Source organism: Tachysurus vachellii, chromosome 2 (assembly GCF_030014155.1).
Source record: "Tachysurus vachellii isolate PV-2020 chromosome 2, HZAU_Pvac_v1, whole genome shotgun sequence".
Taxonomy (NCBI): domain Eukaryota; kingdom Metazoa; phylum Chordata; class Actinopteri; order Siluriformes; family Bagridae; genus Tachysurus; species Tachysurus vachellii.
In genome coordinates this window covers 11,308,865-11,314,864 of record NC_083461.1, presented here as the reverse complement: position 1 = coordinate 11,314,864, position 6,000 = coordinate 11,308,865, and positions in this window count along the sequence as shown.

The following is a 6,000-nucleotide window of genomic DNA, read 5'->3' as shown; positions in this document are numbered from 1 at the left end:
ATCCAGCCTTGATGCCCGATGACGCCTGAGATAGGCACAGGCTCCCCATGACCCGAGGTAGTTCGGATAAGCGGTAGAAGATGAATGAATGACTGAATGAGCACGTTAAAATATGTACCTTGATGAGATTTTCCTTGTGTGTAAAATAATATTCTGAAATGCATTGAGAAGTACTGAGGTACAGATACAGTGTTCTGAGTTCAGTTATGCACATTATGTGAGGATTTAATATGAAAATTGTCTACATCTGCATTCAAACCTTGGATGTAACTACAGACTTGCTTTAATAGTCATGCAGGATTTGTGCGTGGAGCTGAGATTGCCTAAAGCAGAGATGTGTCGCAGTTATGCATGATTCAGAACCTGAACTTAAGCAGGTTTATCTTCCAAAATATTGACTTGAGCTAGCGAGCAGCATTAGGTTCAGTTTCATTGTCTGCAAGTTTGTTGTAAATATAGTTCGCCACCCAGACATGTTTTAGGCTATAAATACAATCAATGGCAATAATAAAAACATTTATGTGACACTAATAGAGCAATTACAAAGAAACTGAAAAGCCCGTAGAACAAAGAAACAAAAAGATCTGGCAAACTGAATTGCAAATACCAAAATGTGCATTGTAAACAGACAATACCATGACAAACATCCAGCAAATGTACAACAGAACAAAACTAAAGTCACAAATTCCACAACAAGGGGTAAATTGGGAAACTAACAATTCAGTAGCTTGTTGGATAATTAGCAAACCAATCTCTTTTTAAAATTACAAAAATTACTTGCTAGCATTACTCTAAAAGATCTTAATGCTTATGCTTATTCTAAGTTATGCATACAGGTATGAAGTGTCTTCTATGTTCTGACTTCTCCGGCTCATCCCTGATTTCTTGAGGAAATGATCCATCTGCTTACTGCCTGAGGATACTTTTTTATTTAAAAAATAGAAACATTATTGGACAGTAGGACAAATATTACATTATAGTATGATGTTCACCCTGATGATCCTGTAATAGTAATTTACAGGCATTGCTGAGTCTAGGGAAATTTGCACTAACATATGATGCACCAGCTCAGATATATCAAATGTTTTGTCAAGCCCCAACTTCAGGCACAAAAGAATGGGTATCAAAATGGGGAAAAAGAAAAAGAGGAGTACAGATGCAAGCGTGAATTTTTTTGCTGTTGTTGTAAAAAAGATAAAGAATTTGTTCTTAAATTTGAAAGGAAGTGAGTAATTTATTTGAATTTGATATATCCACACTGTAAAAACAGTATCATCATATAGATGTGAAGTTGTTTTAGCTGTTCAGACATTCAGCTGTACATGCATTTGTGTTTCTGTGTATGTTTATAATTTTCATTTTTTAATGATGACATAATTTTATACTCTAAAAGATTTTAGCAAACTAGCTCAAGTTAGCAGGCTAGTTTAATAACTCAGTTGTGTGTAGACTCATGGAAAGCATTAATATTTATCCTACAGTCCAGCACTGAGTTCCAGCAGAGCAAAATTTCACCTTCAACATAAACTTATATTTTAGCTAAAGTTTTTGCTAAGTTTTCTCTGTATGTTTTGTACTGTTAAGATTCCACAGAATGAGCAGAGTTACACATCAGCATTGGTGATGCCTGAGCATTGCTGCATTACATCATGCAGGGTTACACCGAAAGAACCAGCAAAGGCTAGCTAAAAAGAGTAGACCTCATTGAACATAACAGGTTTTCTTTTTTTACCTAGTGTTCAATAAATGTGGCAGTCACAGCAATATACATGTTAAATTATTCATTCTCATTTCTGTAAGGAAAAGGTGATAATAACAACAAATTATATCCATAACGTGTATCTAAAATCATCTACTGCTGCACTGAATAGCAATACTTGGTGTGCAGTATACTGTATATGGTTAGGGGCTTTCACTGATGTGGCCTGGGTTCGATTTCCATTCAGGGAACCAACCCAGTCACTAAAGGGTCAATTCTCATTGCTAGTCCAAGCCTGGATAAAATGAGAGGGTTGTTTTAGGAAGGGCAACCAGCAAAAAATCTTTACCAAAATCAAAATATGTTGATTGGATGATATCCTGTGATGACCTCGAACAGGGAGCAGCCTGTATTTTTGCTTGTTTTTTTTTTTTAGTTTGCTGTAGTATTTTTGTACCAAAAGTGTTGAAAATCCAAAATCTAGCTGCTTTAAATATAATTGTTCCAAGACAGGTAGCTGACTGCAGATGTATTAATGATGAACAATAAAAGGAAGAAGACAACTGGTATGAAACATAGACTGGTTCAGTGAATTAGAATGCAGTGTGTGTATTTGCGTGTACGAACATGTGCTTTTGTGTATGCTTTGGAAACTCGGTGTGAATGTCTGCGTTTGGTCACGGCTGAGCTAGTTAATCTCCATATCTGCCTTACACAGCACGGCCTCTGGAGTCACATTTTCTTCTCCGCTGCTACACTCCAGTCACTTCCAGGCACATGGGTATCACGAGTTTTATGGGTCAGAATGGCTAAGCTTTTACTGGCCGGGCCTGAAAGCATGTTTCCTTAGAATTCATTGGAAAATCTGATTAATAACTGACTGATCAAGTTGGCAGATAGTTTGTACGTCAATGCTGTACATTCACTTACAACAAGAACAGACCAACAATGGCATTAAACTCAACCAAACTCCAATCTCCTAGTTGCAAATACTCACACTTACATTTTTATTAACCTAGGTGACAGAATTTCAAGGTCTAAATATGTCAAGATGTTTTACTGGGTGAATCACAATTTAGGTAAAACTCTCCAGTATACTGGAACTCTACTGTACTGTAAAATGGAAATGGATTATCGAACATGTTTTACAATCACTATAAACAAATTAAATGAATTCTGATATCAAATTAGTCAGGACACTGTTGGCTTTTTAGTAGTTAAAGATAGCGCCTTCAAATTGTATATGCTTACAAACAAGCACTTGTGGCATCTTAGAGACCAGAAATAGGTTTGATATCACCATTTACATGAAGATATAAACATATGTGTGTAAGAATAAGAATATGAAAGTAGTACCCATAGTAGGCTAAGAAAAGATATTTAAGAAATATTTCAGTCTTAGCCTACTATGCCTACATAAGTGTCTACTTCCACTTTTAATGAGCCACTCTGGTGTGCAACATGACAAAAAAAAAAAAACATGAATATGGGCAACCCAAAACAGGCAGAAATTCTTTTTTGGCAAAAAATTAAATTAAATTAATTTAATTAAATTAACTATAACTATGATTTAATAATAATTATATTATAATTATAATGAATCCAGTGTCCATGTCACCTATTCATTTTAGTATGAAGCTAATTAATTAGTTTATGTTATGACCAGGCTGTGAGGATAATAAATCATTTATTTTTGTCAGGGCATGCTAACAGCTTACGATTTTAGTGGTTGGGTCAGGTAAATGCTATCTATTTCCATCTGCCTGTTTCTGAATGAAGCTAAAGAGATGCATGCGCTTGGGTAGAAGGCTTTGTTTTGTTTTTATATTAATCGCTTTACCCTAGGTTGAAACACTGAATTATTCATTTCATGTACTGACTTAACCTTATAGAAAGGAGAGAGGAAGAGACAAGCTGGTCTGAATGAAACACCAAGAGGAGCCAAAACATTATTGAAGCTTTAGATAAGAAGCTGCACAAGACCCTTAAGCCAATTTGGAAGCACTGACAGAATGGTGCCTGTTGGAAGATGCTTTCTTGCATGAGTTAGCAGGTGTTTGACAACAAACTGCCTCAATGCTTGTGTGCAAATGTACTTCCTGTAGAGTTCAGATAGCATAGGTTTGGTGGGGGGTCAGGAAAATAAAAGCAAAGAAAAAGCTAAGACTAACAATATGGAGGTTTCCATGCATAGGTTTTCAAACTATGCATAATTTAATGTCTAAAACTGACTACTTATGAAATATAAACAGCCAGTGTACCCCAATAAAGTGCTAGCCAAAGTGGATCAGCATGAGGTGTGCGAAAGTGATTCACAAAGCACACATTACTCACCATGTCTGCTTTTAACAGAGCATGATATATCAAAACATTTTAACCTACATCTGCTCTGTCAGCAAAAAAAAAACTATTTTCAAAACTTTACAGTTTTATTAATTCAGACTGGAGTTATTGGAGCTTGAGTAAAATTTAGATTTTTCATTTGAGGTTAGCCCTGAATATAAACTCCTAAGAGAAAATGTGAAAGTAAGCATTGACCTCATCTTTCATTTAATTCACCCAGAAAGCAATTTTCTAGAATAGAGTAGTGCTATTTTCTCATTCTGATCATCATTCTCATAAATAAATAATTAAATAAAAACTACTACTACTACTACTACTACTACTACTACTACTACTACTACTACTAATAATAATAATAATAGTAGGCCTAATTTAGAAGTCTGTAAGGAGTCTGTATACCAAAAATATAATGGTAAATATAACAGTATATAAATATACTGACTTTTGAAATGAAACTCTTCAAATATTCATAACCAGAGCTGTCATGATGCGAGAAGTGGTAAATTTGATTAACTGAGCAGCTTTCCTGATTTCTCAACTGAAAAAGAAGAAATTTAGCTGAGAAACCTGAAAACTCTTCAAGCTTTGTGAACTGTGACTCCACTGATGGCATTTAAACATGCTCTTATCCATAATGTCATGCTGTCAGCACTGCAAATCAATGCTGCCACTTCCTATAGAATCAAACTGTTTCCTCCACTGCTAGCGATGCATACAAATGTGAACTCTCACACAAAGTCTTGGCACTGTCATGATGAATATAAGCCTGCCACATTTAAATGATAGCAAGTGAAGGCAGAAGAAAAGATGGAGTCAAGAAATGGAGGGAAACAAAGTGGGACAGAAACACTTGTTGAAACTGAGGGAGTTTTTTTTTTTTTGTCTCTGTGGGATTGGATTTTTCACATTATCAGATTATACATATAAAGAATGAAAGCGCTTTAATTGGTGGTTGCTGGTGGTAATGATTTAGTTTTTGTGAAAAATATGTGAACATGTGAGGAACAATAGGCAAGTAAGTTCAATGAAAATTAGACCTTGTTTGCTGTACACTTTGTTAACTGCTATAACAAAATATTTTACTCCACCTTTCCTTTGTACAGATGCTGCAAAAGTATCTCATGATGAATTATGTTTCAAATTCAACTGAACTGTGATTGACAAAAAAGATCAGAGATGTTTCTTTCTCTCTAATCAAGTTTACCTTACCTACTGTAAATAACATTATAGCCATGATTTGGTAGCAAGTGGATGCAATTTATACTTTTATATTTATATTTATATTTTCACTTTTACTACCACTACTTTATTAGGAACAACTGTACACCTACCCATTCATCGATGCAATTATCCAGGCAACCAATCATGTCGTACCACGAGTCAAGAGTTACTGTTAAAGTTCACGTTAAACTATAGAATGTGATCAGCAAAATGTGATCTCAGTGATTTTGTCCATGACAGATGGGGTGCTTTGAATATTCCAGAAACTAATTTCTTAGGATTTTCACTAACAACAGACTTTTGAGTTTGCACAGAATGCTGTGAAAACAAACACTTTCCAGTAAGCAACGGTTCTGTGCACAGTAATGCCTTGTTGATGAGAGAGGAGAAAGCCAGACTGATTCCAGAAGACAGAATGGTTATTGTAACTTAAATAACGCTCAGTGAATAAAACACAACAACTTTTTACAACCATGCTGGGCAGAAAATCATTTCGGAAAACACCATGAGGAAAATACCACACTGAGTTCAACTCCTGGAATCTGAGGCCGCAGTAGCTAAAATTCAAATCAAATCAATCAGTCAAATCAAATCAAATTTTATTTTTCACATACACATACATACAGAGATCGACATGCAGTGAAATGCTTTTTACGTCTGTCCTGTACGGTGGCCGAGAAGTGCAAAACACATTAACAAATCCGAAAACAAATGAACAAATCCGAAAACAAATGAAC